The sequence below is a fragment of the Haemaphysalis longicornis genome, unplaced genomic scaffold (assembly GCF_048455015.1).
Source record: "Haemaphysalis longicornis isolate Haplotype H1 unplaced genomic scaffold, Haemaphysalis longicornis Haplotype H1 scaffold_2, whole genome shotgun sequence".
NCBI lineage: Eukaryota > Metazoa > Arthropoda > Arachnida > Ixodida > Ixodidae > Haemaphysalis > Haemaphysalis longicornis.
In genome coordinates this window covers 78,386,349-78,401,490 of record NW_027526295.1, presented here as the reverse complement: position 1 = coordinate 78,401,490, position 15,142 = coordinate 78,386,349, and the positions used below count along the sequence as shown (strand labels likewise).

General features: G+C 48.1%; 1 long non-coding RNA gene across 1 annotated transcript in view; it reads right to left on the bottom strand.

Moving 5' to 3' along the window:
- LOC144169010 (uncharacterized) overlaps positions 1-15,142 on the bottom strand; it is a 113,476-nt gene that overhangs the window by 20,810 nt on the left and 77,524 nt on the right. The window contains exon 4 of the long non-coding RNA XR_013322334.1: positions 1,223-1,356. This is a non-coding gene — a long non-coding RNA (uncharacterized LOC144169010). The remainder of the gene's footprint in view (positions 1-1,222; positions 1,357-15,142) is intronic.

Here is a 15,142-nt window from a genome sequence, read left to right as displayed (position 1 = left end):
TCCCCTGCTAGGCCGCCTGGCCTTAAGGAAACGTGTTCTGTTCATCTGGTTTTCGGTGGTTTGATCCCTGCTGGAGCTGTTTTTCTTACGTTTGTTTTTTTGTTTTTTTTTTGGGGGGGGGGGGAAGGGGGTGCGACTTCTTTTCTGCAGTTAGTTTTAATGGAGTTTCGGAACGGAAAAACAGGGTGGCGGACTAACCGTTCGTCCGCTCGTATTTAGTCCCGAAATGGTGCAGTGATTGTGACAGTCACTTCCTAGTCCCCCAGAAGACGAACTTTTCACCCCTTTTGCCTAAGAGTGCACCTGCTACTTGACGGACAGTGAACAATTTTTCCAACGGGTGCTGGTTCATGGGGTTGAACGCGTAAATGTGACTTTACCACTAAGGTACTAAGCGTAAAAGTTCCATGTTAAACCTATGGTGCTGCGGCTGACAGCTTTATGGCGTGCCCAGCATCATCCTTCTCGTCGCACGTCGAGATATAGGTAACGGCTGTCGACGCTCACCTCAGAACATGGAATTAGACGTAGATATGTCACACGGTCGCACGTCCTCCACCTGATTCACATTAACCGCTAAAGGAGGGGGCCTAACGAAGCTGTGGCCAAGCGTAGCATGGAAGCGCTTTAATTTTTCAAAGCTTCATCCACGATCATCGTCTTCGTCAGTGAAAGGTGCCTGTTTTACCGGGCATTTTCAGGTACAAACATCAACAATGCGAGGCACAAAGTTTCGCTTAAACACACTTTTTATCGTTTGTCCGTTTGATTATAAGCAGTCAGTATAAACAGTCTGAAAGAAGAAAATACCAGGCGCCATTTCTGGCGGCCGAACCGACTACAGCAGTCCCTCGTATTCGTCTCGCGATGTGTATGGTGGCGCTACAACAGCAACCACCGAAACCATTGAACTACTCAGCCTTCCCTCTTAAACACTCCATTTTGTCAGTTCGTACGGCCCCTGTTTGTTGGCGGCAGCGCACCTTTGACATCGAAATGCCGACGAAAATGACGGAAATGCCGACGTAAATGGTTTCGAATTTTGCAGCTGTCCATGAAATCTTTGAAAAAATGGGAAGCTGGGTTTGAGAGCTGGCGTTTTATACAAACTTATAAATCCTATTTTAATGAATGCATCAGAGAAAAATACGGCACGTAATATATCAAGAACGTGGTTAATAAGTACCTACTCCCTGCAATTGCATTGTGCAAGGACTCTTACCTGTGAAACGGACTGCAGGGCACAGCGCGTAAGACGTATTCTGCAGGGCGGTGTCCAAGGTGAATATATCTGTTCTACTTTCTTCATTGCATGAATCAAGAGGAAGATCCCGGGTGCATGTTTTGAAGGAACCGCTGCAAAAAGTTCACATTTTGAACATAGACTTACGCAGTGTTTACCGAAAGAAGCGAGACGCCATCAGTTTAGTCAAGAGTAGTGATGTTGGCTCCCACTACTGGTGAATAGTTTACTCATAGCATCTTGGGATAACTCTTTTTCAAAACTCCATTTAGGATTCAATAAAAAAAGTTATCCTACCTCCTGCCCCCCTCCCATTATCCTACCCACCTCCCGTGGACCCCCCCGTCTGAGTGACTGCCGGCACAAACAGGTATGGCCAGCCCCAAACAGAAACGGTCCCCGAATTCCTTTCGATTACAAAATAAATTGATAAGAGGATACACTTCGAACTCCATGCTTTCCATTTGTCGGTGTGTATTTCATCTCAAGTAGCACTAAAGGGTCTTAGTGTGGGGTGCACAAACTCCATGACATTTAACGATCACGAGGAAAAAAATGTCGGAGGAAACACTATCTGACGCCTCTCTCCGACTTACTAATATAGTGGTTGAGCACAGCAGACGCCGGGCTATGGAGATTAAGGGTGAGGAGCGCCTGCAGTGCCGTCAGGCTGAGCTTCCTCAATCAGAATTAGAGGCATTGAACACATATGAGGCTCAAGAAAAAAACGATATTTCACAGAGGAAACAGAAAAAGCTACAATGGGATAACGTGGACCTCGCCCAAGTCAGTCACTTGTGGCCCCCACGCGCCCAGGCAGCTGCTTGCGCTGAGCGTGCACCCGTCGCTGAAAAGGGCAAAACACAACCAACTAACATGGCTAATCTCTAACCCATCGCTGAAAAGGTAAAAGCAAAACCGACTAACGTGGTTAATCTCTTCCCCTTGGATGAAAAGGTCAGAACACGACCAACCAACGTGATTAATTCCACCTGCAAAATGCTTTCAGAGCCCCATAAACCCTACTTTCTAAAGGCCTAAGGTTTTGTCCAACCTCTGGTAAATTCGATGGATTTCAACTGTACAAGGACCTTGATGTGTTTTCCCGAAGTTTGCGCTGAAGGGAGTACCTTCATGAACACGATATGGGGGGTGGGGGCAAAACAGCGTGCCCATGTTATCGGACAAATCTTGGACACCAAACGAACGAAGGGATAAACATTTGAACCTTTGCATATCCGCGGAACAAAAGAACATAATTAAAGCGTATTCTAAACACCTGCCCGTCCGTGATAACCTGCATAGTGAGGAGCGAAGAGCCCTCGAGGAGCTGCGAAATAATAGAGATATCGTGATCAAACAGGCGTGATCAAACCGGCGGACAAGGGTGGTGCAATAATGGTCGTGGACAAAGCTGACTACATTCAGGAAGGGTTCCGCCAGCTATGTGAAGCTAACTTTTACAAAGAAGCCCTTGCTGATCCTACACCCGAAATTCAAAAAAAAGTCAAGGAAACACTGGAGCTACTGTTCACAGGCAAAATGATAACTCCTGCTATGATGAGAGCCATGTCGCCCAAATACGCAGTAGCCGGGCGTTTTTATCGGCTCTCCAAAATACACAAGGCGAACCATCCTGGCTGCCCCATAGTCTCAGGCAACAGCACTGCCGCGGAAAAAATTTCTAACTTCATGAACTACCTCATTTGCGACATTCCAGCAACCTTTCCTTCCTACATTAAGGATGCCGATCACTTTCCTCATGAAATATCAAACCTAGAAATTCCCCCGGCAAGCCCTGTCGTAACCGTGGATGTTTGCTCACTCTATTCGAATATCCGACATCAAGATGGCATAGCGGCCACTGTTGCAGCATTCGAAAACAAGGAGCCATCTGTAGATATCGATAAGGATACACTTTCTGCCCTTCTCGGCCTAGTATTCAGTCACAATAACTTCGACTTTCACAAAAAGCATTACATTCAACTCAATGGAACAGCAATGGGAACCAAAATGGCCCCACATTATGCAAGCATTTTCATGGCGTCATTGGAAATTCAATTTCTGGAGGACTGCCCTATCAAGCCATTGTTTTACAGAAGGCTTCTAGACGATGTATTTCTTGTGTGGAGCTCCGGAAAAACGAACCCCGATAGTTTTATCGAGAATTTTAATGCAGTCCACCCTTCAATCAGTTTCAACCAAGAGATATCCGACCAGGTCATTTTTTTTCCTAGATGTTACCGTGTCTGTGGAGAACAACCACCTTTCCGCAACACCATACAGAAAGCCAACGGACCGTCAAAGATACCTCAATTTTCATAGCCGCCACCCCCGGCCCTGTAAGACCAGCATTCCATACTCTCAGGCCAACCGATACCACAAAATGTGCTCCAACGGCTCTGACATTGACAGGTATACGCAAGAACTCAAAACCACCCTTCTGGATCAGAACTACCCTGCAAATGTCGTTGACGATGCAATAGAAAGAGGCTGAAGCCGCGATCGCACTGCAGCTCTATCGGGGCCGAGCCTACAAGGAACTCACAGTGCATCTCAGACCAACCTTGTACTGACCTACTCAGCAGTGGCTCCTCCAGTGAACAACATACTTAGCAAACATTTTAACATAATCAAATAGAGTAATTGTTAGTCAACAATTTTTGAAATACCACCCAGAGTCGTGTACCGGCGAGAAAAAAACTTCCGCGACTTGATAGAAACGGCTAAGACAGGCCACCAGACAACGCACTGGGTTGCCATTTTTGTGGTACACCACGCTGCAAGGTTTGTCTTTACATTGTGCCAACCAAAAAGGTATAGTCAAGCTGTTCCGAATTTGTGCATATCATAAAAGAAAACTTAAATTGTGACTCGAGCAACGTGGTATACAGACTTCGGTGCGACACCTGCAGCATGGAATACATTGGTATAACAGGAGCAGCATTCCGATTGCGGTTTAACAATCACAGGGCAGACGTGGCTTTGAAACCAAATCTACCACTTTCACGGCACGTCCGACTTCCCAACCACAGTTTCGAACACATCAAGGTTGTGCAGCTCCAATCAGGTTTCCGATATAACCTTGATCACGAAACCAATCATTTTCCATCTACAAATTCCAATCCCTCACGCATGCAATCACCGAGTCCCCAGGAAGCCTTTCGTGCCTAAAGAAACTAACTGAAATAACTTCACATTTTAATTGGTACCTCAGATTCCTGGTGAAATCAAGCAACCTTCTTTCTTTCTATTTTAGCAGTACTGAGTGTCGTCGTCGGCTAACAAATTCAGAACCTCACATTCAGTGAGCACAGTGTCTGTGGTGGGCCATGCCTGCGGAATATATCTGAGAACATGTGTGCCGTCTTTCTTCTTTCTTTTTTCTTTCTTTTTTTTTTGTGTGGGTGTGTGTCATACTTATGTTCGCCCCTTTTTTCGGCCTGCTCTGAGGCTAATGGGGTTTGAGGGCAGCGCGGTTGGCCGTCGGCTGTGGCAACGCGAAGCCAGGTGCGGCACGGTGGTTCCTCCTCCCCCCCCTCTCCCAGGGAGCGTACTATGCCCTTCTCCTCCAGGGGCGCGGGACCGAGTGGAGGGGCCATGGCGGCTCTGCAGCGGGCTGTACGCGTCCGATGTCCGGCACGGTGCTCCCCCTTTGCCCCTCCCCCCCCCCCTCCTTCCCCATTTTGTTTCCATGTTTGCTCTTTGTCTAGAGCTTTCCGAGGCCCACTGTGCGAAATGTGGCTGTTGTCTTCAGGTCTCACTACTTTCTCAAGCTAGCTCAAACATCTTTCTGCAAAAGGTTTAACAATCAGAAGTCACACGTGAAGGGCCTCCCCGACCTTCCGCTGTCCAGGCATCTGCGACTCCCGGGTCACTCTTTTTAAAACATACAGGCCGTCTTAATTCAGTCCAGCTTCCGCGCCACATACGAGCGGGAACAAAGAGAATCATTCTTTATACTTAAATTTCGGACGTTTGCCGAAGTACTAAATGAGACCACATGGATATGAGTTGCTTTGAAAACTGAAGTAACCACCCTGAGACGTTTTTAGGGAGGGCGAAACAAATAATCGTGCCATAAGAGTTTTTTTAGAAGAGATCCTCCGCCCCTGACGGGAGCAGTGGTGTGCCGGCATCCTAACGAGGGGGACGGAGGTGGGGGGCAGTGCGGGATGGTCGGCGTGCCGCTACGGCGGCGGTGAGGTAATAAAGCCTTCTCCGCCTGTGGTTCTTTACGAGACGTAAATCGGTTTCTACGCAAAGATTTTCGGACCATTTCACTGAGACGGACCCGTACGAGCCTCCCCGCAATGGGGACTCACTGCCCCCTCTTTTTCAAAGCTGTCAACGAATGTTTCGTTTTCCGATAAGGTTCCTTCGGCAACCTGCGGGCCATGTGGCACTTGCCTCTGTCTAACGACGGTCTCAAACCGACATTAACAAGTGCTTTTCTTTCGTTCTTTTTCACCGTTCATCACCGGTAGGCAGATGTTGGCATGCTTCACTTCCATCCAGAGCATTTTCATTAAGGCTTTCGAGCTTGGATTCTCAAAATGTTGTGTATCTTTTTCTCTCTCTACGCAGAACGCCGTTTTTTTCCTGTAGACGCACATTGGTTGAATTTTTTACGTATGCTTTCTGTCTAATATTGCTGCAATTGTGCCGTCTTTCCATTTGCAACCTTCCTCTCTACCTTCCTCTTTTTCCCCCCTTCTCTAGTATAGTGACATGTTTTTTGTTACTCTCCCGCTCCTTTACTCTCCCCGAGAGTTCTCATTGGCGAGGGTGCGGAGAAAGGGAAGCCCTAGAATCCAAAGTGTGTATAAGCGTTTTTCTGTCTCTTCTAAGAAACTCGACAAACGCTATCGTCTCCCTCACTATGGTGTACCGACCAATATATATATATATATATATATATATATATATATATATATATATATATATATATATATATATATATATATATCCCGTATCCGAGTCCCTCGTCCCGTATCTCTCTGTTCTGCTACATGCATTACGAGGCACTGGCTCCAGCAGTTCGGATATGCCAATTGCTAACCCCGACCTCCGACCACTTTCTACGTGGCGGCCGCTGGGAAAGAAGACGATCTACGTCTCCCACGGTAGTCGAGGGGCGGCGCTAGTTGACCGGCCTCAGAGCTCTTGTAAATATAAACCCCCGCTTTATTAAAAAAAAAAGTCGAGAGAGAAGCCGCTGTGGGGATAGCGTAATGGCGAACGCACCGCACCGGTTATGCGGAGATGTGGGTTCGAGTCCCGCTCCCGTAAAAACGGCGGATTTTTTCTCGACTTATATTTTCGCTTATTTATCAATGAATCAAAGAAACGTGACAAGCACACGTCATTCGGCCCTATTAAATATTTCGAAAAAAGCCGAATAGCACTGGCAATGACGACTGCAACCTTGATATGTATCTTTACCGAGTCCCTCGCCCGTATCTCTCTGTTCTGCTACATGCATTACGAGGCACTGGCTCCAGCAGTTCGGATATGCCAATTGCTAACCCCGACCTCCGACCACGTTCTACGTGGCGGCCGCTGGGAAAGAAGACGTTCTACGTCTCCCGCGGTAGTCGAGGGGCGGCGCTAGTTGACCGGCCTCAGAGATCTTGTAAATATAAACCCCCGCTTTAAAAAAAAAAAAAAGTCGAGAGACAAGCCGCTGTGGGGATAGCGTAATGGCGAACGCACCGCACCGGTTATGCGGAGATGTGGGTTCGAGTCCCGCTCCCGGAAAAACGGCGGATTTTTTGCCGACTTATATTTTCGCTTATTTATCAATGAATCAAAGAAACGTGACAAGCACACGTCATTCGGCCCTGTTCAATATTTCGAAAAAAGCCGAATAGCACTGGCAATGACGACTGCAACCTTGATATGTATCTTTAACGAGTCCCTCGTCATGTATCTCTCTGTTCTGCTACATGCATTACGAGGCACTGGCTCCAGCAGTTCGGATATGCCAATTGCTAACCCCGACCTCCCACCACGTTCTACGTGGCGGCCGCTGGAAAAGAAGACGTTCTACGTCTCCCGCGGTAGTCGAGGGGCGGCGCTAGTTGACCGGCCTCAGAGCTCTTGTAAATATAAACCCCCGCTTTAAAAAAAAAGTCGAGAGAGAAGCCGCTGGGGGGATAGCGTAATGGCGAACGCACTGCACCGGTTATGCGGAGATGTGGGTTCGAGTCCCGCTCCCGGAAAAACGGCGGATTTTTTCTCGACTTATATTTTCGCTTATTTACCAATGAATCAAATAAACGTGACAAGCACACGTCATTCGGCCCTATTAAATATTTCGAAAAAAGCCGAATAGCACTGGCAATGACGACTGCAACCTTGATATGTATATATATATATATATATATATATATATATATATATATATATATATATATATATATACATATATATATTGAAAGGCAAAGTCACGGGGAAGCACATACCGTTTATTCCGGCTTCGCGAAAGCATCAACCCGGAGAGATTGCTACGAAGATAACAGTCGCACGGTACACGGCAAATCAATGGTGGAAGCCGGTGGCGCGTGAATGAAGATGATGCTGATGATGGGAGTTTTTCAAGATGCTATGAATGGGGAGACTGACCACTGTAGTGATCGGTATGAAAACATCACTCACACTAACTTCCCCGGAGGTCGAAGTGGCCAACCTGGCCGTAAGTGAGAGGGATGGCGATCGGCGAAGAAAGCGTTTTAGACGCGAAACATGCACATTCTCTACGCCACGGAACCGACGGTCAGTGACACCACACGTAGGAGTAACTAAGTAGTTCACTGGAGAGGTGCGCTGAAGGACTGTGTACGGGCCAATAAATCGTGGCATAAACTTTTCGCATAGTCTTGGAGCACGTAAAGGGGTGGAAAGCAAGACTTCGTCTCCTGGTTCAAAAGCGACGTCCCAACGGTCTGTATCGTAGCGAGACTTCCGGTCATTCTGGCAGGACTCGGTGTTCAATCGGGCGAGGTTCCGGCAATGCGCCACACGAGAAACAAATTGATCTGTCATGGTAACTGTTGGAGAAACAGGGCAGGAAAAGAAAGATGTGTCAAGAACAGACGGTGGATGCCAGCCATACACGAGGAAAAGCGATGAAAATCCAGTGGTACTTTGAACAGCAGTGTTCAAGGCGTAAGTTACAAAGGTAGAATGGCGGCCCAGTTTCTCTGGTCGGGGTTGATATAGAAAGAAATCATATCAGACAGAGTAGTATGGAAGCGTTCTGTCAGGCGATTTGTCTGAGGGTGATAGCTTGACATGGTCTTGTGAATGGTACTGGCAGCCCGAAGAACTTCCGCAAGGACTGCTGAGAGAAATGTGCGTCCTCGGTCACTTAAAAGAGTGCGAGGTAATCCGTGACGTAAAAAGATGGCTTGCAGAAAAAAATCTGTGACTTCGGAAGCGGAGCTGCTACGCAGAGTTTTGCTACGCAGCAAAATTGCTACGCAGCAGTTTAGGCGAATCGAATCAAATGATCTACAGCAGTCACAATCCAGAAATGGCCAGTCGGAGTTGAAAGCAAAGGTCCATATAGGTCGATGCCAATGACTTCGAATGGAGCAGGAGGGCAAGGCAGGGGCTGAAGCATCCCTGCAGGGGCTGACGTTGAGCGTTTACGACGCTGACAGGCAGGACATGATGCAACATATTTTGCGACGCTGGTGGAAAGCCCTGGCCAAACGAATCGTCTCCTAATGCGGTCGTAAGTTTGTTTGAAAGCAAGATGGCCAGCCATGGTGTCTTCGTGGAAGACTTCCAGAATTTGGTTCCGAAGACAGCGAGGGATGACTGGAAACCACCTGTCGCCGGTAGGGTGATAATTGTGACGGTAAAGCGCTCCAGCATTCATAGCTGTGGTCCAGCATTCAAGAGGCAAAATTTGTTTAGTTGGCAGCAGGACCGACCATTAGGTGGTGAAGCAGAACCATTGAGTTGTTCCATGAGGTTTCGGCAGTACCTGCCGGTTCTTTGAAGAGATACAATGTTTAATGGAATATCTTGTATTGCTGTGCGCAAAGGTGCCATTGTCAGCATGGGTGAAGAGATGGCAGGGGACGTGTTATTCTCGGGGGACGGCTGTGGGCAACGAGAGATTATCATTGTGAGTCTTGCCCAACTTGTAAGTCACCGTAAAGTCGTACTCCTGTAAACGGAAAACCCAGGAGCCAAAGCGTCCCGATAAATTTTTGAGCGAGGATTACCAACAAAGCGCAGGATGGTCTGTCACTACGGTGAAGTGGCGCCCGTACAAGTAAGGACAAAATTTTTGCACGGCCCAGACAACCGCGAGGCATTCGTTCTGCGTAATTGTGTAGTTCTGCTCAGCGGGTGTCAAAGTGCGGCTGGCGTAGGCGATGACGCGCACCAATGACGAATCATTGCGCTGTAGAAGGACTGCACCAAGACCATGCCCACTGGCATTGGTGTGGAGAATCGTCGGCGCCGACTCATCGAAATGGGCGAGGACAGGTAAAGATGTGAAAGCTTGATTGGGGGCTTTGAAAGCTGTTTCGCAGTCTTCGGTCCAGAGGTATGGGGTTCCAGATGTCAATAGTTTGTTCAGGGGCGAGGCTATTGTTGTAATATTGCGAATGAAGTGACGGAAATAAGAAGCCAATCCAAGAAAACTGCGAAGTTCTTTTTGACGGAGCGGCCGAGAGAAGTTAAGAACCTCGTTGATTTTGTCATGATCCGGGCGTATTCCATCCTTGCTTACAACGTGGCCCAGGACATTGATGGAGGTACTGGCCAATCGAAGATAACGATGTCGTCAAGGTAACAAAGACAGATCTTCCATTTCAATCCACGCAGGACGGTGTCAATCATGCGCTCAAAGGTGGCTGGAGCATTGCACAGCCGAATAGCATGACGTTAAACTCGTAAATGGCATCGGGTGTGTCGAAACCTGTTTTTTCTTTGTCTGATTTATTCATAGGGATTTGCCAATATCCCGATCGAAGATCAAGGCTCGAGATGTATTCGGTACCGTGCAAAGTGTCCAGAGCGTCGTCAATCCGGGGCATGGGGTAAACGTCTTTTATAAGTATTTTGTTAAAGGGACAGACAACCGATTTTTTTGCGTATATGTTCTCTAGTTCATATAAATGCCATCATTTTACATAGTCCGGTAACCACAAGCAATTTCTAAACAAATAGGTGGAAATAATTTTACTTCCGCAGCAGACTTCCTGAAATCGAAATGGTGGCGGTTCGTAGTGTCGAAACTTGACGCTACAATATGTGTCCCTGTCACGTGACCTGTAAACCTAGCAACTACTGTAACTGCTAAAACGTTTATTGATGTATTGTAAACCTCTTAACACAATTATATGTACAAGGGTAAATTGTATATGTATTTCTAAACATCATTTTGAAATTTTTAAAGACACGCCGCCCGCAGTTGCTGGGTTGCTCTCATTGTGGCTAACTGAGCCTCCATGCCCAGAATGAATGGCAGCGTTCAGTAAACAGACCCAGTGAAGGAGCTTTGACAATTCTGCCTCGGTTAGGGGCGTTTGTTCTGCCAAAATATTTGATTTCAGTTTCCAAAACCGCCCACAGCAGCTTAAAAAACAAAAAAACGTCGCGCTCGGGGAAAATTGAACTGCCAACCTCCGCAACGTGATGCCCGATTCTAGGTATCCTCTATCCCAACAGATGGCGGAATCGTGCAAAATACCCCGTTGCAGTAAAAACACAGAAAGGAACAGGAAAGCCTGCGATTCAAACTTTTTAAGCTCGGAACGAGTTTTTAAATATCGTTTTTCATTGTGCATACAGAGAAATGTATGTTGCCGAGCTACTCTACGTCATGGTTGCCAGCAGTGTTTTTGGGAGGGACACATACGGCCCGTGGATCTAAAAATTTTGATTTAAAACGTTCTAGGGCGTTATCAACAAAACCGTTTCTCAGCAAGTGCTTTAAGTGATGCCCTTTCACTTGGGATAGAGAATATATACTCGACAAAAATCGGTTGTCTGTCCCTTTAAGCGCCCGATAGTCCACACAAAAGCGCACGGAGCCGTCGTCCTTGCGGAACAAAACAACAGGTGATGACCAGGAGCTTCCAGAAGGGCAAATAATGTCCCGCTGAAGCATATCATGAACATTGTCCTGAATAATTTTGCGATCTGAGGCCGAGACGTAGTAGGAACGACGGGGAATTATACACAAGCCATCTGTTTCAATACGATGAGTTGCCGCTGATGTCCGTAAGGAGTGGAAGAGTGGCAGTCGAATAAGGCCTTGTGTTCCTTAAGCAGAGCGAAGAGCGCTTCATTCTTTTCCATGCTGAGCTCAGCGCTGATAGTAGAAGTAAGGCACGAGAACGTAAGCTCTGGATTACAGGTACACTACACTGACGCAAGATGGCAAAGTGCTGGAGAGGTAACGTCATCCTGGGAAATAGTGGCAACGGTAATGCCTTGTGGAAGGAGAATCGGCTCAGAGGCAACATTCAATGCGGCAATTAGAGCTGATCCCCGCGAAAAGCGAACGAGACATGGGGGTATAAGGCACCTTTACAAGCGAAGCTGCCAGCTGGTGTGACAAAGACATCTCCGTCGGCGATATTGTCGCAAGCCACAAAAAATAGTTTCTTGACCAGGAGGCACAACACAATCTTCGGCAGCTACCCAACGCTGTATTGGCGCATCTCACACACTGGCAATGGCTGTCTCGCTGAGGTGAATAGCCGGTTGTCGGCGGAAAATTACCGCGGACGGTGCTAAAAAAAGTCCCAACCCAGAATTATTTCATAAGCACACTGAGGCAGCACCGCACACTGAATGTGATGTAGAAGCCCGTCAATCATAACTCGCACTGTACAGTATCCAGTGGGGCGAATCTTATCACCATTGGTCCTCGTAAAGACGGACCAGTATAAGGAGTTCCAACTTTTTTCAGGCAGGAACTCAACTCAGCGCTAATACCCAAAACACTTGCTCCCGTATCCACAAGCGCATCAATACTCACCCCTTACATTTCTATGTATAAAGTGTTCGACGGACGGTCCGGAGGAGTTCTGGTTTCTCTGAGCAATGCAGTTTCCCCTCCATAAACTGCAGCCGCTAGTTATCCGAAGCCTGGCCAGTGGGAAGGGAAGCAGGTCGAAGAGGCGACAGTGAGCGGTGATACGGCGAGGGTGATTGACGTCGTGCCGCGCGATTGTGAGAAAGATCGGTGGAGTCTCGAGGAGGGGAATGACGGCGAGGAGGCGAAACGTACCCATTACAACGAGCCCCGTAGACAAAGCGGGTGTCATCCCTTTGATCAGGCGCGTAACCTCGTCGCTCGTCCTGTTCGCGTCGCCGGCAAAAGCGAGAAATGTGGCCCCGAATACCACAGTGATAGCAGACGGGGCGGTCTCGCCGGAAAAGCTGACGGTCGGGACGGACGTGCGAGTAGTATGGCTGAGAATACGGACCGGTTGAAATCGCTGTCACATGTCCGTGAGAAGGTGGTAAGGGGGGAGCTTCCACTCGCATTGGTGGTTTCGACGCGGCATCGCAGTATGACATAGCGTGGATGGTGGAAGGGGCGGGGTTAACAGATGGTATCGCCGTAATGAACGCAAGCTCCTCCTTGTTGAGGTCTCGCAGGAAAGACGCGTTCGGGCGACAGTTGTCACGTGGGGGGCACGGTGAGGTACGATTTTCTATCTCCTCACGGATGATACTACGTGTCAGGGTACGTAAGTCCGTGTCCCCATTCATGCAAGCTCACCAAGGCTGAGGTTGCAGGCGAAGAGACTGCAACTGGTGGAGACGTAGGCAGGTTGTTCGCACATCATTTACGCTTGTGGGGTTCTCAAGAGCAACGGCGCTAAATGCGAAAGAAGCAATTTCCTTCAAGATTTCGCGCACTTTGTCAGCCTCGGGCATGCTTTGGTCCACCCTGCGGCATAGGGAAAAAAGTCCTCGGTGTAAGAAATGTATGTTTCTTCCGGATGTTGCACGCGAGAGTTCATCTTCTTTCTGGCGCAATCGGAGCGAAGAGACGGGCTGCCGCAGCTCTGGCGTATCTCATCGGTAAAGGTGCTCCAATCAGTGAAGCGTGCTTTGTTGTTGTAGAACCACGTCTTCGCCACCTCGTGTAGAGAGAAGGGGACAATGTGCAGCTTTCAAACGTCATCCCATCTCCTAACCTGGTTGACGCGGTTGAACATGTAGAGCCAGTCGTCGACATCGTCCCCGTGAAGACCAGCAAAGAAGGGAGGGTCACGCTGGGGGCTTGTTAGCAACCACGTCGACGTCGTTTGAACAGCGGACTCTGACCAGGCTTCTCGCTGCATCGGCGGAGCTGGTAGCAGGATGCGTCGACCGGAACAGAGCTCCAGGGGTGTAACTGGGAGCGGTGGGAGACGGGGTCAAAAGGAAACTCTACCACTTGAAAGGCAAAGTCACGGGGAAGCTCAGACTGTTTATTCCAGCTTCGCGAAAGCAGCAACCCACAGAGACTCCGACGAAGAGGACAGTCGCACGAGGCACAGGAAATCAGGGGTGGCAGCCGGTGGCGCGTGAATGAAGAGGATGCTGATGATGCGAGTTTTTCTAGATGCTATATATGGGGATAATGACCACTGTAGTGATCGATATGAAAACATCGCTCACAATATGTATATATATATATATATATATATATATATAATATATGTATATATATATATATAAACATATATGTATCTACGTATATATAAATATGTAGCGAATCAGACAATGGGAAATCATGGGCTCAGTGAAATAAGACAGAAAATGAGGGTTGCCCGTCAAGAAAACCTCGGAAAGCAAAGGGGATGTTGTGGCGGATCACAGAAACAGATCAACAATTTTTCTGAGTCAGAAAAAAAGTGGTGACAAAATTTCCGCCGGGTGAGATCCCAACGCAGGACCTCCAGAGAAGCTCTGGTGCGATAACCACTACGCTACCGGGTTGGGGGGCTGTTTCACCACCACTTTCTCGGTTATTTATGTTATGGTATTTTGGACGTCGTGGGTTCGCATCTCACCAGGCAGGCATTGTTTCTTCGCTTTCTTTCTTTCAAAATTATTTATCTGTTTGAATGACCTATGTGTTATTTCTACGAGCCCCTCACTTCCTATTCTGATTCGCTACATGCATAGCAAGGGCCTCTGTTCTGGAAGTGTTGGTGCCAAAGGTAGCTTAAGAGGGTTCAGCCCTGGTCGACAACTCTCGACATGTCGGAGACACTGGAGTCACGGCCCGTGGGGTTAACAAGAAAGACCCCTTCACCCTAAGTAGCCCGAGTGGCGCTGGCTACAACCCCCAAGTGCAGGAAACAAAAAGTACCTTAGCATAAACACCCGAGAAAGTTGTGAGAAAACAGCCCCTCCGGTAGCGCAATGGTTTTCGCACCAGAACGTTATTGTGGAGGTCGTAGGTTCGGATCCCAACAGGCGGGAATTATTTCTCCACTTCCTCTCCGACTCAAAAAATTATTCATCTGTTTTTATGATCCACAACAAGCACCACTTTGCTCTCCGAGGTTTTCTTGAGGTGATCTTACCCATCTTCAGGTCAGTGAACAGAGTGCTTCGCCGTGCTCGCCCGGGCTATTGCCACCCGATGCCTTTGCCCACTCTCTCAGCCCCGATCTGGATGCAAACCGACGAGAACGTCTTTCTTCACTGCGTTCAAAGTTTCTTTCTTCCTTTGATTGCACGCAGACCTCGCTGGGCCGCACGTCTACCGTTACGTACTCAGTCGACACCGGATCGTATGCTCCACTTCGACAGCGCCCATATCCTGTGTCTCCGACAGAACGGCGAACCATTGAAGACCACGTCACGGATGTGCTTCAACGAGGTAATATTCGTCCCTCGAAGAGCCCGAGGGCTTCA